The following is a 22,016-nucleotide window of genomic DNA, read 5'->3' as shown; positions in this document are numbered from 1 at the left end:
CGACCCTACAGGACGGAACAGAATTGCCCCATAGAGTTTCCAAGGAACCCCTGATGGATTCGAACTGCCGACCTCTTAACTAGCAGCTGTAGCACTTAACCACTACACCATCGGGGTTTCCAATGTATAGTACAGTCTGTCTTATATTACAGTGAGTAGTTATTTAATATTTTAATCTCTGTCATGATATATAATTCAACAATGTTTAATATTTTACCTTTCCTAGAGATACGTGTTTTTATCAGGGGACAACTGATGATTCTATAATGTATTAAAAAATCATATTGAGTGCAAACATTTCAAAAACTTGACTAAATAATTTTGGAAATAGTGTACTTTGTGCCAGCTACATTAAAGTTGAAAATGAAATAATCTCTCAGAATAGTATTCAACAAATATGATTAAATACCTGCTGATAATGGTAAAAAAAAAAAAAATTTTTTCTTGATAATGGTGCTATGACTTTAGCATTTGTTCATTATAACAGAAATGGTATAACAAGGAAATGTATAAGGAGGTATGTAATGCCAAGATTTTGGAAGCTAGTCTGAAAATAGGACTGTGAGATTTAATAGCATTAACATTACCTAAGATTTAATAGTTTATGATGAGATGAAAACATTTAACTATATGGCTGGGCAAGCCCTTTATCCCCCAAATCTTATAGAATATGAGAACAATTTCTCAAAAGCATTTTAAAAGGGACAATCTATATGATGTATTCAAAGATCTACTTTGTCCTTTCAACAGGAGCTCAACATCTCCTATGTTCTGGAGGTGGGTGATGAGACAAACTGACTTCAAAATACCCCAAGTTTGAGGATTTCCTGTTCAAACATTAAATAACACATTGATGAGCCATCTACTTTTTTCACCCTGCCTTTTTTCACTCTGAGCCCTCACAGGACAGTCTGTGAGAGCACAGATATTGTTTATTCTTGTATGGATTACTGTCTTTAGATTTCTCCTGAATTAACTCGACGGCAATGTTTTATTTTTATTTTTTTAATCCGGCTATAGCAGACCTCTAGGATGTTGACCAGGCCTCCCCACTACCGGCTGCATGGCTTTCTGACCGACAGAAGGTATGTACCACTCACTGCTCTCCTCTCTGTCTTCTAGCCCAGCTCATTCAGTGGGAGGTTCTCCATGCTGTGCAGGATGCCCTGAGGGGCTATTGATATACAGTAGATTCAAAGAAGAGCAATGGAGTCCTTACTGGAATAAGTTTTCAGGGTAAAGAGCAAACATCAAGTATGTCTGAAGATTTCTTAAGTTATTCTAGTTATTACCTTTGGAGAATTACTCCACTGTACACACACATTCACGTACACATATTTGAGTTTGTTAATCAATATCATTTAAAGTGAAATTCCATAAGCACCATAACAATGAACAATTAATGTGGATTTTTAAATTGGTCCAATTTTTGTCTTTGAAGAATGATATATTATTTTATATTGAGCCCAGTCTTAGAACTGTATTTTTAAAAGAAACTAGTTGAATGATACAAGGTCAGACATAATTCCTCATCCACTTAGTCCGATTAAATGCATTCAGTTTTATTTTGAAGAAAAAGCGGGATGAGCTAGCTTTCATAAAATAATAATCTGAACATAATAATTGATGACCAAAGGTTTTGAAAAATTTCAGAAAACCTTTTTAAAAATGAACCACACCGGCATAAGAAAATCCTGTCTAATGAGATATTTTACAATTTCTAACTGAAATGGATCAGAAACAGTTACATGGCCTTTGTGAGTAAAATCATAATTAAAAAGACAAACATCTACTGAGCACTTGTAAGTGCCAGGTTGTGTGTTAAGTGTATTACATGCGTTACTTTTATATAGTATCATTTCTACTTTGTTTAGAAGACTGAGCAAATTTCTGAAGGTCAAACATTGTAGGTTTAAAAGCTGAAATTTAATTCTAAATTTTACTTACTCTGGGGCCCATTGGCTGAATGAAATTACATGAACTGAATTAGTATAATTAATTACCCAACTAAAGTGACCTTCACTGACCCTGACAGACATAGGATCTTTCTGGAAATTTGAATCAAGAGTGTTCTCACATAAATGGTCTACATTTTCATTTATCAACTTACAGTCTCGTATTCTAGCCATTAAATAATTGACAATTACTTCGTAAAAGAAGTGGTTTTTTTTAAAAAAAAATGTTTTGTTTTTTCTTTGTGGTGCTTCAAATAGTTTTCCTCTGTGCATAAGTTTGGTGTATTAGGTAACACATTTAAACATGGGAAAATTTTCTTTAAATTCTTAGTGATTTCTCAGGACTCTCCACCCATCCATGAATAAGAAAAAGACCATATGGTAACACTTCACCTCCTTTAAGTAAATATGTGTGTATGGCTAAATCAAAATAATTTAGAGCAATAAATTAATATATATGCTAACTTTTCAATCTCCTCGTCTTTGAATTACTTAGCCTTTAACCAGTATTACTTTTTAAATTTTCATAAAAATTGATGCATTTTTTTTTTCAGATACACATTTTTAATTTTTCACACAGGTGATAGATATAATGGTTTTATGATATTTTGATGGAATCTGACTTTAAAAATAATGATATTTTAATTTATGAACTTCTTTATCCTCAATAATTTATTGCTTTTTGTTACTCCAACAAATAATATTTTGTCAAATGCAGGATCTCTAAAAAAAAATTCTTACTGTACTCTGGACCCTTGTGTAAAGCCTAAACTAAATCTAGATCAGAACTAGATTCTTCAACTGCAAATGACCACTAATCCACACCTTACTCCCATCCCCCACAGCCCAGTTTGTGTGCAGGAGCCATCTTGTCATTATTTGCACCTTATATTGACTTCTTAAAGCACACTTACCTTAAAGCACAGTCAGTGGCATCACTCAGCTGAAGAGATGAGTAATCAAACAGTAATCTACTCAGACATCAACCTGGCCAAATACCCAAAGAGGCAGCAAATCAAACCTGAGAGCAAAGATAGCTCCGTTTCAGACACTGAGCAGGACATAACCTATGTGGAATTAAACCTTCATAATGCTTCTCAGGATCTTCAAGGAAACGACAAGAAGCCCCATTGCAAAGGTAAAGCATTTACTGGGCCTTCAGCACAAGTGCTCTGGGATGTGCAGTTGGGGAGCAGAAATGGGGGGAAACGGGAAAAACTGAGGCATGAAACGAGGATAGTCAGGTTTAGGGAATAGGCTCACATAGTTTCATTTTTGAGAATCAGAGGTCAAATTGGGGGTATGATATTCTAATATGGAATCTGAAGACTAGTTTTACTCAGGCATTGATGAAATCTGTAGTTTTAACCAACAATTCATGAAGCATTATGTTTACTGACAATGCAGTGGTATAGAGAAAGATTACAAAGTGGAAGTGGGTTTAGTTCCAGCATTTATGCATATAATTTTCTGTGCATAGGGTTCCTCTTGTATGTACATCTTCCAGACAATTCTCTCCATCCTCCTTTCTCAGTATTTCCATTTCTCCCTGATGTTTTCCCATCACCTCCAGGGAGGCTCGCTGCTATGACCCTGGGAATCATCTGCCTTGTCCTGATGGCCAGTGTACTAACCATGACAGTCATAGTTGTCACTCCCTATAAGTCTTTGAAAGGTAACAAGGAAGCTTTTTATTTTAAGGATTTGTAAGTGCTTCTAATTATGTAATCATATTAAGGAAGAGAACTTTCATTTCAGTGTATGTATTTGGACTCAATTTTTATATTTGGGCTAAAAGTGGAAAGGTTATTGTGAATTTGTAAAAAAATATAAGTAACAGAATGAGGTAAAGAAATATATATACACACACATATATATTATATATATACACACAAGTATTATATATAATCCAAAATTTCTTTAGAAGTCTAAAAATAATTATTGAAAAACACAAGTTAATTTTTCAAAGTGGTTGTGTCAAATACTGTAAGAGATGGTAAAGTTTGGTTCATTCGGCTGTTTTTCCCCAAAGACCACTTGTTATGTGCATGTATGGGAATTAAATTTCAGTAATTAAAAGTTCCCCAAAGATCTTCATTACTTTAGTAACTATTTTTTTTGTTATTTTTATTCCATTATTCTGTTGCTAAACATACCACATTTCAAATAGGAAAATGAAGTGTTATGTTTTATTGATAGCATATCAATCTTTCTAAGAATTACTGTAAAATTTTTAGGTATGGAACAGGATAATTCTTCTCAGATAATGCCCCCAAAAGGTATGTAATCTTTTATAAAGTTCTGATATTAGCGCAGATTATATTTTGTCTTTATATTAGGGCTTGCAAAAATGATAATAAAATTTAAAACTAAAATTGAGCAATACATTTTCATAAATAAAAATTATAGGAGGGCATTCTTTCTTGTTTAAAAATAAGACAAAATTTTATTTTAAGATTACTAGATCATTATATATATAATCACCAAAATAAAGTAAAGGCAGTACATGTACATTTTCAGAACATGTATAGGATGTAGTCTTTGTTTGCCTTATGAGTACACAAATTAGGGGTTGAGATGTTAACTTTCTGTGCATATATATGTACCCAAAATATATATATATATATGCATTTTGTGTTTTGTTTTACAAGTGCCAGTTCGTGAAGGTGTGTATCTTGGTTCTGTATATATTTGTACCTCTACAAATATGTCAATTAATATTTATTTGTCAATTCAAATCATTTTGGTAGTAATTCAAATCTTTCTTAGGACATTGTCATCGTTGTCCAAAGGCCTGGTTTATGTATTCCAACAACTGTTATTACATTAGTAATGAAAGAAAGTCATGGAGTGAAAGTCAGATGGCTTGTGCTTCTAAGAAATCTAATCTGTTTTACATAGATAATGAAGAAGACATGGTAAGATTTTTAAATTATTCAAACATTTCATTGAAAGCTTATTTCAGTCAATAGTATGTTTGTAGGATTCATGTATATTTTAGTATATACTTGTAGTTTGTTTTCATGGCTGTTTAATATTCCTTTGATTTTACAATATTTGATTTATATTACTAGGGTATTAAAGCATATTTGCTTATTTAGTACTGTTTCTTATGAAAAACAATACTTCTGTAAATGGTTTTCTTCTAAAAAACCTGCTATTTCTATCTTATCATATGTAAAAAAATAAATTAATTAAATAAACGTATAATTTTGCGAATTGATCAGAAAGTGAACATACCGCTTTGTCATCAAGTCGATTCCGATTCATAGTTACCCTGGAATTGCCATCTATGGCTTCCAAGGCTTTAAATCTTTATGGAAGCAGGTTGCCACCTTATTTCTCCTACAGAGTGGGAGAGGGGTTTCTATCTGCTGAGCTTTCGATTATAAGCCTAGAGCTTAACCCCTGTACCACCACAGCTCCTAGAGAGTGAATGACCCATGTATTTAAAAAATACCTGGTCTCTTACTAAAGAACCCTGGTGGTGCAGTATTTATTCCCTCCACTGCTATCCAAATAATCAACAATTCAGCCTTACCCTGAAAGGCCTAGCAGTCAGCTTCTGCGTAAGCTATAGTCTCCACCAGCCTAAGCCCAGAAGAACTAAATGGTGCCCGGCTACCACCACCAACTGCTCTGAAAGGGATTACAATAGAGGGTTCCAGACAGAGCAGGACAAAAATGTAGAACAAAATTCAAATCCACAGAAAAAGACCAGACTTACTGGTCTGACAGAGACTGGAGGAACCCCTGAGACTGTGGCCCCAGGACATCATGCTAACTCAGAACTGAAGCCACTTCCAAAGTCCATCTTTCAGCCAAAGATTAACCCATTGCCTCTGAGTTGATTGTAACTCATAGCAACCCTATAAAACAAACAATAACACATGTGAGGAATGTGCTTCTTAGTTCAATCAAGTATATGAGAACAAAGGGACAACACTTACTGGAAAGCAAAGATGAGAAGGCAAGAAGGGAAAGGAAACCTGGACAAAGGAACACAGGGCACCCAGGGTTTCAACGGAAAGGGGAAGAGTGTTGACATATTGTGAGGATTGCAACCAATGTCACAAAACAATTTGTGTATAACTTTTTGAATCAAAAACTAATTTGTGCTGTAAACGTTCATTTAAAACACCATAAAATTAATAATAATAATAAAAATGATTAGAGAGAGCCAAGAAAACCTGTGTAGCTCAATTCTAGCCTGTAAAACATGAGGTTGCCATGAATCAGAATCAATTCTATGGCAACAAATTTGGGTTTTTTTTTTTTTTATTTGGTTTATTTGCAAATAAGTTTAAGAAATAGACATTTCTAGCTCGTAGTAACTATGTCCCTATGTCTGCTCTCAATACTTTCCTCTCCTCTCTAAAGCACTATGATGACATTTAATGTTATAGATTAGCTTTGCTTGTTTTTGAATTTTGTATAAATGAAATCATACAGTATGCATTTTCTTTTTGGTCTCTTTCATTTCACTCACACAAGACATTCCTGTAATTCGTCTGTATTGTTGCAGTTGACTGTAGTTTGCTAATTTTTAGTGGTATATTATGTGAATATAATAATTTGTAATCCATTTTACCATGTGTAGGAATTTGGATTAATTCCAGCACCTGCCCACTATGAATAATTAATTATTCTCTGTACATCCTTGTGTATGTATTCTGTCCACATACTACCTGTATGTGTAGGAATTCAATTGCAGGTTCCTAGGTACACATGCATGTCAAAATTTGTAAATTTATTCAATAGTTTCCTAGTTTTTTTGTACACGTACCCATTTTATTCAATACTATCTGATCCTTGTAATCATCCAAACTTAGTAGTATGAGGGATTTAATATTGAAAGTTTTTATGCTTATATAGTAGTGTCATGATATCAATAATGCATTTGCCTGATTCCTGTTAGACTGAACACATTTCCGTGTGCTCTTAGCATTAGTATACTGCTTCGTGAAGTGCCTATTCACGTCGCTTGTCCATTTTTTCTATGTGGTTTCTCTTTCCTTCTAATAAGTTGTTGACATGTTTTGTATGTGAGCTCTTTCTTGATTTTATGAGATTTAAGTAGCTTCTTTTTTCTCAGTGACTTACATTTTTACTTTAATATTTTGAGTCTTTTAATGAACATTTATTAATGTTATGATAGTCCAGTTCGGCATTTCTGTGGGTCTTAATGCTTGTTTTGGATCTATTTCAGAAATTACTAAAAGTCTATAAAGATACTATATTTATCTGTAGGAATTATTTCTTAATTTCTTTCTTTTTTTTTTTTTACCTTTTACATTTAGATCACAATTCATTGGGAATTTATTTTTTGTGTTTTTGATGAAGTGAGGTAGAAATGAAGTTCATACTTTTCTATATCATTTTATTGACAAAGCTTAACTTATAGCAAAGGTGGCCTTTTTTCCATTCTTCTTTCTGCCACCTTTGTCATAAATCTATTTCATATGTGTGTCTATGTGAGTGTCTACATTTGATGTATTTAGGGAGACTACCATGTTTCATTTTTTCTATTTTTTTCTTGCACCAGTGCCACATGGTAAATATTACTAAAGCTTTATGTTAAACTTTGACATTCAGTGCAACAAATGATTTCCTCCCAGTCTTCTTCAGGAATATCCTGTTGCACTGGCCCTTTTAGTGCCTATCTAAACGTTTTCACAAAATCAGGAGGTGGCTTTATCAAAATTATATTTAATCAATAGATTAATTGTTCAAAATTGATATCTATATAATATTATGTTTTAACATGCCTGTGTTGTTGTTGTGTGCCATCTAGTCGATTCGACTCATAGCGACCCTACAAGACCCTAGAAGACCCTACAGGGCAGGGTGGAACTGCCCCATAGTATTTCCCTGGCTGTAATCTTTACAGGAGCATACTGTCAGGTCTTTTGTGGAGCTGCTGGTGAGTTTGAACTTCCGACATTTCAGTTGGTAGCGGAGCACTTAACCCTTGCATCACCGGGGATCCTTTAACATGCCTTAATCCTTTTTTTTTTTTTAATCCTCTGTTTATGTCCTCGAAACAGTTTTGTATTTTTAGGTTAAAGTCTTGCACAATTTTATTTAACTCTGCTTATCTTTTTTTTTTTTTCTTTATCTTTCTTTTTCTGATATCGCTAATGGAACACAATAAAATTTATATATATCTGTATGTCGATCTTATTTTCAGCAATCTTGCTTAATTCGTTATTTTAGTCAGGGTTCTACCAGAGAAAGAGAAGCAGCAATAATGCATGATTTCTCCCTAGCTGCTTTCAATGTTGTTTTTATTGTGTGAATATATTTGTAACAAAACATTTGCCATTCGACATTTTTCACGTGTACAATTCAGTGACGTTATGTTTATTGTGTTGTTCAACCATCACCATTATCCATTCTCAAATTTCCTCATCACCCTAAAGAGAAATTCAGTGTCCCTTGAGCATCTCATTCACCTATTCCATTATCTTCCTCCTGCCACTACACATATAAACTACAATAAGCTTTGGTCTCTATACACTTGTCTATGCTAGAAATTTCACATCAGTGTAATCATACCATATTTGTCCTTTTCTGATTTCATTCAGCATTATGTTTTCAAAGTTCATCCATGCTGTAGCATGTTATAGGACTTCATTTCTCTTTATGGCTGAGTAATATTCCATTGTATGTATGTACCTTATTTTATTTATTCATTCATCTGTTGATGGACATTCAGTTTGTTTCCAATTTTTTGGCTGCCATGAACACTAGTGTGCAAGTATCTGTTTGTGTTCTTGCTATCAATGTTTTGGGTATATACCTAGCAGTGGAATTGCTGGATTGGATGGTGATTCTATGTTTAAATTTTTGAGTAAGCAACAAAACTGGTTTCCACCTCCTCAGCTACACCTTTTTATAATCCCACCAGTAACGATGAGCTTTCCAATTTTTCCACATCCTCAATGATACCTGTTGTTTTTTGTTTTTTAAATCAGTGCCATTTTAGGGTTGTAAAGGGATAGCACATTGTGGTTTGGATTTGCATTTGATAATGACTAATTACTTTGAATATCCTTTCAGGTACTTGTTGGCCATATGTATTTCTTTTTTTTTTTTGATGAAACATCTATTCAAGTCCTTTGCCAATTCTCTATTGTATTTTCTGTTATGTTATATTTTTATTTTTTAGCCTGGCTTCCTAGGAGTTTTCCTTGTGACCACATAGCTTAGTTGTTAGCCAATGATTTAAATAGAGGTCATATTCAAAGACTTCAGCTCTACAGGACTTCCTTCCTATGTAAATTGTTGTGGTGTGTGTGCCTGTGTGTGTGTGTGTGTGTGTGTGTTGGGAAGTGCTCATAACTTTGCAGCAAGTTCTCAGGTCTCCATTGGCATTTACTTTTTATTGGGAACTTCTAGGCGTCCTTTGAAAATGTAGTATTTATTCAGTTAGCCAAGAATGTGTAGAGAGCTAATGTCATCCCTTTTATTGGACTCTCATTTTTAAGATATTTGTATTAAATTTATGGCTGGGGGAAAAATTATGGCTGGTACTCTGTGGAGACCACAACTCAGGGTAGAGAATTTGTGGGTTTTACTCATTCATTTGCCATAGATTTCAGTACTTCAAGGTGCAAATCCTGTGGGTTTTTACCCCACCTCTCACCTGCAGTCAAATCTGCCCCTTCTGGCAGTAACACTGCTGACTTTTGCAGCCTGCCCCATGCTGTAAAATCTGCAGTTGTTCTCACTAAGCTGGGGAGGGGAAGGGTAAATATTACTAAAAGTACAAAGTTTAACATAAACATGAAGCAAGAAGGCTTCAGATGTGTGCAAGTCTTACTTTAATGTCTACCAGCTTTCCAGGAGTAAATCTTTTTCAAATTATTATTGGACTTTGATCAATTTCCAGAGCTCTGAAAGTATTGTTTTTGTCAATCTGATTCCTTTTTTCAGTCACACTAATCAAAGGCTATAATGTGTCCAGTGTGAAACACTCACTATGTGAGCAAACTGAGGGGCTCTGTACAGTGAGAAAGGATTCACTTTATTTGATAGAACAAAAAAATAATTTATATTTGAATTCTCTTAAAATTGTTTTCTCCTAGAATTTCATGAGGTATTTCGGTGTCTTAACGTGGGTTGAACTTAGTGGCAATTCAACTTTCTCCTCCAAACTGTAAGAGTTTTGAAATTCCTCTGTTTTATAACTTAAGAATAAGCAATATATGAATAATTATTTAAGTCTTCACTGACAAATAGTAGGGGAAATGCTCAGATTTACATATATAGCTGTAAGTCTACATAAATTATTTAAGATCAAAGTGTCTATTATATTATTAATTATATATTATCAATATTAATAATTATTAAAAAGGATAACTCCATGAATATTATTTTCATATATATATTTAAATATACATGTATCTGTTCTTAAAACTAATGTTATTCTCTGTATTACAGGATTTCAGTATCTCCAGAGAGAGGCAAGAAATGCACATATTTTAATATTTACATTAACAAGATTTCTTTTGGATCCTGCTTGAAATTAAACACATATGTTTGTAAGCACCAGGCACGATTGTTTCCCTAATTTTGGTATGATGCTATTCCCCATCTATGAACACGTATTGCTAGTTTCTTCAATAGTCATATAATGCTTATTTTTAGTACAATTATTTTACGTTTTTAATTTACATTAACTTAAAAAAATTATACATACATAAAATAACAAATTTGCCATTTAACCTTTTTACATGCACAATTTAGTGACATTAGTTACATTCATCGTGATCGTGTTGTGTATCCATTACCTCTATCCCTTCCCTAATGTTTCCATCACCCTTAACAGAAGCTCAATGTCTCCTAAGCAATAACTCCCCTTTTCTACCTTCACTCCTGACTTCATAACCACTAATCAATTTTGGTCTTTATTCATTTGTCTAATCTAGATATTTCATATAAGTAGGATCATATATTTGTCCTTTTGTGACTGAATTATTTTACTCATATACAGACAAATATACATTTGTTATGCTTCTGCTATTTGTTTAAATAAATTGTGTAAGAATTACAAATCACAGATTATCAAGAACTGTTATGTTCATGTCATCAATAAAGTGAATACATTTATTCAATTTTCAAATGAATTGGTGTCTCCGAGCCCTTGAAGTTGTTTAAAATGAGGACACACCATCCCTAGTGGTAAGGTGTGTAAATCAAAGCCCCGTTAGGAGACAGACACCAGAAAAAGTTTATGTAAATAATTATTAACTATTTGCGGAGGATAGACGTAACTAAGATGGGATAAAAGAAAGCTATAAAGAATATCTTAATGCCGAGGGACAATACCCAAAGAACAAACTCAATAGTTAGATTTCACACTTCAGTGGCTGCAGCTCACTGAATGGCAGAGGTGTTCTGGGTTTTCCCGGGACAGAAGAGGTCCAAGCCAGAGGGCTGGAATTGGTGAGGATGGAATCTCAGCCAGACTGGCAAGCAAAGAGCCCCCTACCAGAGAGCTAGTGAGCAGAGGCTGGGGGGCAGGGAATTATGACTGGGACCAGCAGCAAAAACTTGCTGATGGCTAAATACCACACATGTCCTGCATGCATCTAGCTGACAGCCCCCAACCCCACCATAGGAGCAAAAGAAGAAGGAGCATCACAAATCCAGGAAGAAGAACCCTTCCTCCTGCAATGTCTCCCCAGTGGCTTCTACTGACAAAGCTTAACATCATGCCAGCTGCAAGGGAGAAAATTTTATAGGATATAGATTCATTATAATGAAACAGGGCAAACGATATGGTAGATTTGGAGATGAGAGAGAATAAATTGTTAATTGGCACACAAAGTCACCATTGTGACACAAGACAGAATTGCAATATAACAGACCTTTGTATTTGATCCACTCCCTCAGAGCATAGAACCAACATGTATCTCCAAATTCCATTTTAGTGCAACATTATCACTACTTGTTCCATTTTTCGTAGACATTGATATTTTCATTGGGTACTGTCTAGTCTCCTTTGATAAGTGTCACATGTCTGTGTTTTCCTCTACTGGATTTCTGATGTTTTGGAAGGTATTTTATTCAATTCTCTATCCTCATCTTTCTCCCACACTTTATCATCATGCTTAGAAAAATGCTTTGACAAAAAACTAAAGTGTTAAATGTTGAAAACAAAAAGAATCAAAAGGATAGACGCACTTGTTTGATTTAAACAGCAGATTTTATTTGCAGAATTCAAAATAAAAAGATTAGTGATTTATCATTCATTCAGAGACCTTTCTGCCATCGTTCAATTAAAAGAAGGGAGCTTATCATCGAGTATTATTAGCAAAATAAATCCATATATACATTTATCTCTCTAAATAGGCTAAAATTTCATTTTACGTAATACATAAATTGTAGCTGTATCAGATCATTGAAGTTGTATAATAAGCAACCACAAGAGTGCATTGACATTCAAAAAAATTAAGAATATTTTCTCATTCACCCATTTGTTGTTTAGATGGGTGTCCGTTATTAAAGGTTGTGCCTAGGTGGACATAGCTCCAGTCCACTAACTTAGTTCAGATTTTTTTCATATATCATATTCTCAGAACAGGGGGCTCAGAGCATGAGTATACATCCTTCTCATAGCAGAGGTCATCAGTTCTCAGAGGGGCAAGCAGAAACGTACTTCTTCATGCCTGAGCACAGAACTCACATATTTTCACTTTCTCACCCCAAATCCTTGTCAAAACAAGTCACATGCCAAGCCACTGGGAGTTTATTTTAATAAAAAATCATTGGGAAATACAAAGATTTTCAGTACTTTATTAATTTTTTCCCTAGGTTTTTGTTTCCTTTATTTCAAAACGTACTGCAAGGTAGTCTCGTATAGTGGTGGAGAATCTCAGATGGAAGCATTTGTGAGCATCCTTTATCAATGTACAGATGGGGAGGAAGCAGTATAGTATAAAATTTAGTGACACGAGCAATGTCCAATGGAGCCAGACCACTTGGGTATAAATTCTAATTCTATACTATTAGCTATGTGATCCAGTGACATAGTTGTTTTGAATCAGTCTTCTTCCCTGTAAAGTATAATACAAATAGTATATTATCCACGGGTTATTCGAAAAGCACTTTACAATAGCTATGGGCACATAAGTAATCAATGATTTTTATATGAAATTTTTATGCTTCAGTTCTATCACCTGTAACATGATGACTAGAATTACAGCTCCCTATTTTTTTTTAACAGAGCCCTGTTTTTTTTTTTTTTTAACAGAGCTGCTATGAAAAATTAATAACACAATACTGAAGATTCTTAAAGGAAAGCCTAAGCAAATTAAGTTCTTGTTACATGAGACTTTTCATAGTTCTTTTTCCTCCAAATATTCAACCAAACCTGACTCCCTACAGGACATCATCTCTAACACTTTGTCCTCCATCTTTCATTCGGCAAATCACCATTGCTTCAATAAAGTAATTTTAGACAGGTATAACAAATTACCTGATTGAACTAATTCAGGCAGATATGTCAAGGATACATGCTTTTTAAGGAAAGTTAATGACGTTTAATACATGCTATGTATGTACCTGCCACCATCTGTCAGTTCGTCACACTGTGATGGCTTGTGTGTTGCTATAATGCTGGAAGCTATGCCCCTCGTATTTCAAATACCAGCAGGGTCACCTATGGTGGACAGGTTTCAGTGGGACTTCCAGAATAAGACAGATTATGAAGAAAGGCCTGGTGATCTATTTATAAAAATTAGCCAATGCAATCCTTATGGATCACAACAATATTGTTCAACTCACTTGCTTTCAACACATCATCAGGTGGGGTCTATTGCTAAAGGAGAACATGTTTGGTGAAGCAGAGGCCTAGAAAGGGCAAGGAAGAACTCAGGAAGATGGATTGGCACAGTAGCCACGACAATGAACTTGAACATGCCCCCGGCAATCCTGAGAGTCATGCAGGATTGAGAAAAGTTTTGTTCTGTACGTAAGGTTGCCATGAATCCCAGTCCACTTGATGGCATGTATCTATAACTACCTGTCATATATGGACAAGAAAGTATAAAAGAAGAATAAAATAAACCCAAGGCAAGCATCTGAAGAAAATAAAAAAGATTAGAACAGAAATAAATGAAATGGACAATAGAAAAACAACACAGAAAAGAAATGACACAAACTATAGATACCTTAACACTATCAACAATCTCAACAATAATTTGTTGGACTGGTGGAAAGAAAAATAGAAAATCCTCAAAAGACTAAAGTCAGGAATAAAAATATGGATATCATTGTCGATCTTACAGAAATAGAAAAGATTATAAGAGAATGCTATGAATAGTAATATGCTAATAAACTTGATAACCTAGAAGAAATAGACAAGTTCTTGGAAACACAAATTACATAAACTGACAGAAAAAGAAATATGAAATCTGAACAGAGCTGTTAAAAGCAAAGATGATGAATTAGCAATTAAAAAGTTTTCCACAAATAAAACTCCAAATCCATGTGGGTTCACTGATGAATTCTAAGAAACATTCAAAAAGAAGAAGGTTACAAGACAATTCAATGGAGAAAGAATAGGCTTTCATACAACAAATGGTGGTGGTACAATTAAATATCCACATACAGAACATTAACTTGGACCCCTACCTCACTTCATATACAGTGAAATCTTTTATTCCGAGTAACACAAAATTTCTGCCTTTGACAAGGTGTGCTCTTACTACTTTTCTATCACTCTCTTGGAAGAAGTACAGCCAGAATGCTCTTTAGAAGTGAAAGAGCAAGTCTTTATCTCATGTATTTTGGACATGTTATCAGGAGGGATAAGTCCCTGGAGAAGGACATCATGCTTGGTAAAGTAGAGAGAGAGAGTCAGAGAAAAAGAGGAAGACCTTCAACAACATGGATTGACACAGTGACTGCAACAACGGGCTCAAACACAGCAACAACTGTGACGATGGTGCAGGAACAGGCAGGATTTCTTTCTGTTGTTCATAGGGTCACTATGAGTCAGAATCAACTCCACAGCACCTAACAACAACAACCTCATAAACACCCAGGAAGAGTTTCTTTTCAGTTTCATAGGACTGGAACAGAAACTAAGCCACTTTTGATGATTTGCATGTTTATTCAAATTATATACAGACATGTGCATATACTATTCAAACAAAGGTATGGGTAAAATTTACTTTTTCATAAAAACATCTAATGTCAACTATTTAGTTTTTTTGATGAAATTATTGAAACAAATATTTAAGACCATAGTCTTATGAAATAAGAATTGCTTTTCTTTAACTTTTCCAAATTTCTTCAAAGCTTTGGTATAGCTGAAAACTTGTTTGACTTAAAGGTCAGGCTCTTCTAATGGTAGGTCTTCATTATCTTCATCATCTTCATCTTTAGGTTGTAAGCCCACAAATTCTTGCAGGTTTATGTCATCCATTTCTGTGACAAATTCTTTGTCAACATCAACATAAGGGCTGCCTCTTACTCTATTTTCTCAAACAGCAATATAAATGTCACTTTTTGTATCCTGAGTCTACAATGCAAACTCATTTGGCTCCCAAAAAGACACATTGCAGGTGATTCTATTTTTTGATTATTATTATTGTTATTTTAAGCTCTGAAGCCACTAGTCATATGCTGAGAATCTATCAACTTTGAAAATTTGGCCGTTTCTTTTGCCTTTGCTTGCAAGATAGGTCCTGAAAGTGGCTTAGTTTCTGTTCCAGTGCTATGAAATTGAAAAGAAACACTTTCTGGGTCTTTATGAAGTTGTTAGGTTCTGTGGAGTCGATTCTGACTCATAGTGAGCCCATGAACATCTTTAGAGGTTTCAAGAAACCACTCCAAAACAGTTCTGTTGATTTCTGCATAATTTCAATCCTTCCTTTCTTGGCTTTTATGTTGGTGTGATCATGTACTTTTCAATTATTTTATCCTGTTCTTTCATAATTGAATAAATTTACATTTGATTACCCTTGAACTTAATTATAGCTTCCTTGATGGTGTTGTTCTCTTCAGTTATCTTTTTGGCAACATTAACCTTTTCTTTCAAAGATAAATTTCTCACTCTCTTGTCCGTGGCTGGGAAGGAATAAGCTGTTTTAAAAAATAGAAAACAAAAAAGAAAATAAGTACTCATAAAAATTAAGAAATTTACGATGTTATCTTCTCAAAAATGTGACTATCTCAGGCAAAAAAGGAAAAAATGAAAACTATCAACATTCTTATATGATAAAGTTAGCACACTTCGGTAAATTATTTAAGTGTGAGAAGAATGAATTGCTTTGTACACACATTGAATGTGTTAAATTTGGAAACGTTTCTGTATTTTTCGGGAAAACGAGAAATTTTGAAGGAAGGAATTTCAGGGAAATGAAGAGTGAATTTTGAAAACTGGAATAATATGTACCAAAAATTACAAATAGCTAAATTGAAAACTAAAAATTAAAGATAAGAAGACTAAAACTTCTCAAGACAAGGGAAAAAGTGTGTTTTGTTAGATTTTAATGAATATGAAGGAGTTTACTAATATCTCTTACCTTCTTCCAACCTATGGATATTGTTCTTCCCTGGAAAAAGTTTACAGGCAAAAAAAAAAAAGGGCCACAAATGGGAAAAATGTAAAAAATAGACGTACTCAGAGAACGGTAGCAATGTACAGTATGCACTCACGCACAATACTACTCAAAAGGAAATGGAAGACTGAGGCTTCGTCTCTGCCTCTTGTACTCCTTGGGATTATCTCGGACTTTTGCATTTGCACTACCTCCTATCTGGGTTGCAATACCAACGATTTACTGATTCTGTTCACGTCTCACAGATTCTGGATTTCAGAGAATATTCGATAGGCTGAAGTAATTGTTTTGGCAGAATATACTTGAGTTTTCCTTCTCAGACAGGTTTTTTCTTAAACAGGTTCTGGCTTTTTTTGGGGAGGGGGCAGGTTTAGTATATTAACATTGTCACAAAAGCCAAGAGAGATATATTTGTTATAGATGACGAAATCCATGAAAATCATCTAGAAGTGTGTCTTAGGCTATGTTGTCTAGAGAAACAAAACCAGTGAAGAACATATATATATATATATGCACACACACATATACACAAATATATACATATATATGTATATACACACACACATACATATGTATATACACATACCTATTTTTTGTATTTATGTATGTATATTAGGAGAGAGTGAGAGAGAGAGATATTTATCTCAAGGAAATGGTTCATGCGGTTGTAGAGGCTGACAAATCCCAAGTCCATGAGTCAGACATCAGGATTGATGCTTCTTAGACTCACACAGCTTCAGGGCCTGATGAACCCAAGATCACAGATCAGACTGCAGGCTGCTGGCTTGTGGGCTGTGGAGGCTAATAAGTCCAAGATAAGCAAGTAAGAGGGCAGACTGCTGACTCACAGGCAGTAGGGGCTGTCAAATTCCAAATCAGCAGGCAATATGACAGGCCACTGGTTCAGTTTCCAGGAACAGGAGGTCTGATGATGCAGGATCCAGAGCAAGCAAAAGCCAGTGAGCTTTGCCAGAACATCCATATGTATTGAATGCAGGCTGTACTCCTAGGGAAACTCCCCTTAAATCGGATTGGCTGATCACATCACATCACATCATGGAGGTGATTATATTACAAAACGAGGGATAACTCCTTCATTGCATACCTTACAAAATACACAATTACATAACTTCCAAGCCAATGAGAATCATGGCCCCGTCAAGTTGATTCAGAACATTAACTACACAGTCCGTCCCTGTCAACTTGACACCTGTACATATCTCTTTAAACCATACACAATCTTAAATAAAGATGCTTACAAAGTCATACTCGTGCCTAATGTAATACAACTAACATGCTTTCAACTGAAAATGCACTGTTTATATCTTATATTTTATAAATGAAGAAAATAAATTATTTGCTGTACACATACTAGGAAGGAATACACAACAATTACACTCCTCATTTCTGCGACTGGTTCTCGTGGTTGTAAATGGTATCTAGAACTACCTTCTACCACCAGCCATTTTGTATTCCCTTTATCGTCAACAAGTGCCTCAGCTGGTCATGATTACTTGCCTTTTGAGGTGACCCAAACCTTCATTCCTGAAGGCTCTGTGCCATTAGTAGTCATGTTTGAATTGGGTTGTTGTAGTTTTCCATTGACTTTAATCATAGGGCCTGGAAGTACTAAGAGACATCCTAAGGCATCTCCTGTATTCCAGGCATATGCTTCTTTACCTCCTTTTTGTAATATCCATCAATTTCTTCTTGGTAATCAGGATCAATCACACCAGCCAATATAGTAACGCCCTTCTTTACCTGTTAATCCAGAAGCATGAGGAGCCAAAGTGGCTGGGTGACATTCTTAAGCTCCAGTTCAATGTAATCAGTGGTGTGTCTCCTGAAGGGATCATTTTCTATGTGGGAGATCATATCATCTGCAAATAGGATACTTACACTTTTTCCTTACCGATTTGGAAGCAAGTTATTTCTGTTTCTTGCTTATGCTCTGCATAGGACCTCTAGCCCAATGTTGAACAAGAGTGGTGATAAAGGGCATCCTTGTCTGGTTCCTGTACTCAGGGGGAATGCTTTCAGACTCTGTTTAGGGTGATGTTGGCTGTTGGCTTCATATAAATGGCCTGTATTATGTTAGGGAATGCCCTTCTATTCCTATTTTCCTGAGAGTTTTTATCATGAATACATGTTGGTCTTTCTCAAATGCCTTTTCTGCATCAATTGACAAGACCGTGTAGTTCTTGTCTTTTGTTTTATTTATGTGATAGATTACTTTGCTTTCTAAATGTTGGACCGTCCCTGAATACCTGGTATGAATCCCACTTGGTCATGGTGAATTATTTTTCTGATACGTTGTTGAATTCTATTGGTTAGAATTTTGTTGAGGATTTTTGTGTCTATGTTCATGAGGGATATTGGTCTGTAATTTTTTTTTTTTGTGGTATCTTTACCTGGTTTTGGTATCAGGGTTCTGCTGGCTTTATAGAATGAGTTTGGGAGTATTCCATCCTTTTCTGTGCTCTGAAATACCTTTAGTAGTACTGGTGTTAACTTTTCACTGAAAGTTTGGTAGAATCCTTCAGTGAAGCTGTCTGTTTCAGGTCGGTCTCTTGTTGTTGGGAATTATTTTAAATTACCTCTTCAATCTCTTCTTTTGTTATTGGTTTATTTAGTGGTTCTACCTCTGTTCGTGTTAGTTTAGGTAGGTACTGCATTTCTAGAAATAAGTCCATTCTAGGTTTTTGAACTTGTTGGAGTACAATTTTTCATAGTATTCTCTTATGATTCTTTTAATTTCAGTTGGGTCTGTTGTGATATTGCCCATCTCATTTCTTATTCAACTTCTCTGCATCCTCTCCTGTTTTTCTTTTGTCACTTTGGCCCGTGGTTTATCGACTTTATTGATCTTTTCAAAGAGCCAGCTTTTGGTTTTCTTAACTATTCCAGTGGTTTTTCTATTCTCTATTTCATCAATTCCTGCTCTAGTTTTTTTATTATTTTGTTTCTTTTGGTGCCTGAGGGCTTCTTTTGCTGTTTTCTATTTGTTCAAATTGTAGGGTAAATGTTTTGATTTTGGCCCTTCCTACTTTTTGGATGTGTGCATTTATTGCTATAAATTGACTTCTAAGCACTGCTTTTACTGTATCCCAAAAGTTCTGGCAGGATGTGTTTTCATTCACATTGGATTAAAGAGTTTCTTTATTCCATCCTTGACTTCTTCTATAACCCAGTAGTTTTTGAGCAATAGATGTTGTTCAGTTTCCATGTATTTGATTTTTACCCTTGCTCTTTCTGTTATTGACTACTACTTCTATGGCTTTATGTTCAGAAAAGTTGGCTTGTAATATTTCAACGTTTTGAATTCTCTTAAGGCTTGCTTTATGGCCTAGTAAGTGCTCAGTTCTGGAGAATGTTCCATGTGCATTGGGAAAGAAAGTAAAGTTGGCGGGTGTTGGATGGAGTGTTCTGTGTATGTCTGTGAGATCCAGTTGGTTGATTGTGGCATTTAGATCTCTATGTCTTTTACTGAGCCTCTTTCCGGATATTCTGTCCTTCACTGACAGTGGTGTGTTTAAGTCTTCTGCTATTATTGTGGAGCTATGTATTTCTCTTTTCAAGGCTGTTAGAGTTTGGTTTATGTATTTTGGAGCCCTGGTGTGGGGTGCATAAATACTTGTTATGTTACGTCCTCCTGGTGTGCTGACCCTTTAATCATTATACAGTGTCCTTGCTTATCCTTTGTGGTAGACCTTGCTTTAAAGTCTATTTTGTCAGGGATTAATATTGTCACTGCTTCTCTATTTTGATCGTTGTTTGCTTGATATTTTTTTCTCCATCCTTTGAGTTTCAGTTTGTTTGTGTCTTTAAGGTGTGTTTCTTGTAGGCAGCATATAGTGCTGTCATTTTGATGTTTTTTTTTCCTTGTGTTGTTGACAATATCTTTGTTCCACTTAATTTTCTCTGCTGAGTCCTTTTTCTTTATGTATTTTCTTTTCTTCTTTTTCATTGTTGTTGATTTTGTATTTGCTGAGTCTTTATGTTTTCTTGTTTTTTATGTCAATTTGTGGTATTGTTAGTTTCCCTTGTGGTTACCTTAAAATTTACCTCTTTTTCTAACTTTAAACAAATCTTTTACTTCTTGATATCACCTTAACTTCCTCTACATATGAATGTTCTATAAGCACATTATTTAGTCCCTTTTTTGTGGTTGAACGTTGTCATCTTTTATGTATTGATGTCTCCATTTCCCTGTTTTCAGTGTTTTAGCTTTGACTTATTTTTGTGGCTTCCCCATCTGAGTTGATATCTGGTCGGTCTATCCTCTGTGTAGTCTTTGTTGTTATCTGAAGCTTTTGATGCTCTAAGTGGAGGACTCCATGGTATTTCTTGTAATTTTAGTTTGGTTTTTACAAATTCCTTAACTTCTGTTTATCTGGAAATGCCCAAATTTCCCCATCATATTTGAGAGACAGTTTTGCTGGATATATAATTCTTGCCTTGTGATTTTTTCCTTCAAGTTTTTAAGTATGTCATCCCATTTGCTTCTTGCCTGCGTTGCTTCTACTGAGCAGGACGAGCTTAGTCTTAGTGATTCTCCTTAGTAGGTGACCTTTTATTTATCCCTGCCGCTCCTAAAATTCTTTATCTTTTTTTTGGCAAGTTTGATTATAATATGTCTTGGTGACTTTCTTTGTAATCTACCCTGTGTGGGATTTGATTAGTTTCTTGTATAGCCTTTCAGAAGCAGATCGCCTGGCCTGTCTTCCTAGCAACTCCGGGTGGGTTTGAACTGTCAACCTTTTGTCTAGTAGCAAGTGCTTACCTGTTTGTGATACCTAGGACTCCTCTTTGGACACTAGAGTCTGCCATTATTGTTATTAGTCACATACATCAGACAAGGTAAATTCTAACTACTTCCATAATTTTAAGTAATTTTTATCATGAAATTATAGTTTCTGAGTATAGATTTCATTAAATATAAATGACAAAAGAATAAACCCATACTTTTTTTTGATACATATACCAAAGGATAAGATAGAAACATTCTTTAACTGAAGACACCAGAAGTGAATGTCTGAGGAATACTAAACATAATGATTTCAATTTAAAAAGAGAACTTTACATCACTTGGTATTGTTGGGGAATAATTTCATCTTTTTAATTATGTAATATGTGTAATAGAGAGGAGAGAGAAGATTATTTAGTTTTTGAAAACAAAACAAAGTATAAGAAATACAAAAAATTTATTTCTAATACATTAAATGTGTACATGCATATAAACATGTATGCATGTAGGATTATTAATTTTGTTTATGAAAACAGAGTTGTTGTTAGTTGCTAAAAAGTTAATTGTGACTCATGGTGACCCCGTCTGTTCAGAGTAGAACTGCTCCATAGGGTTTCAAGGCTGCAACCTTCCAGAAGCAGATTGCCAGGCATGTCTTCTGAAGTGCCTCTGGATGTAATATGTAGAAAAGAAGAATGCAATGGCACAGTTTTGCAATTTTTTCTAAAAGTAAGACTT

General features: G+C 34.8%; 1 protein-coding gene across 1 annotated transcript in view; it reads left to right on the top strand.

The window, feature by feature from the left end:
* The first annotated feature begins 994 nt into the window (after positions 1 to 994).
* Positions 995 to 22,016, top strand: part of LOC126075183 (NKG2-F type II integral membrane protein-like) — a 237,776-nt gene continuing 216,754 nt past the window's right edge. Inside the window, exon 1 of the mRNA XM_049882474.1 lies at positions 995 to 1,085. The gene's annotated coding sequence lies outside the window, so the exon portion shown is untranslated. The remainder of the gene's footprint in view (positions 1,086 to 22,016) is intronic.

Source organism: Elephas maximus, chromosome 4 (genome assembly GCF_024166365.1).
Source record: "Elephas maximus indicus isolate mEleMax1 chromosome 4, mEleMax1 primary haplotype, whole genome shotgun sequence".
Lineage (NCBI taxonomy): Eukaryota > Metazoa > Chordata > Mammalia > Proboscidea > Elephantidae > Elephas > Elephas maximus.
The sequence above is the reverse complement of the archived record's forward strand: the minus strand, read 5'-3'. Positions and strand labels throughout refer to the sequence as shown.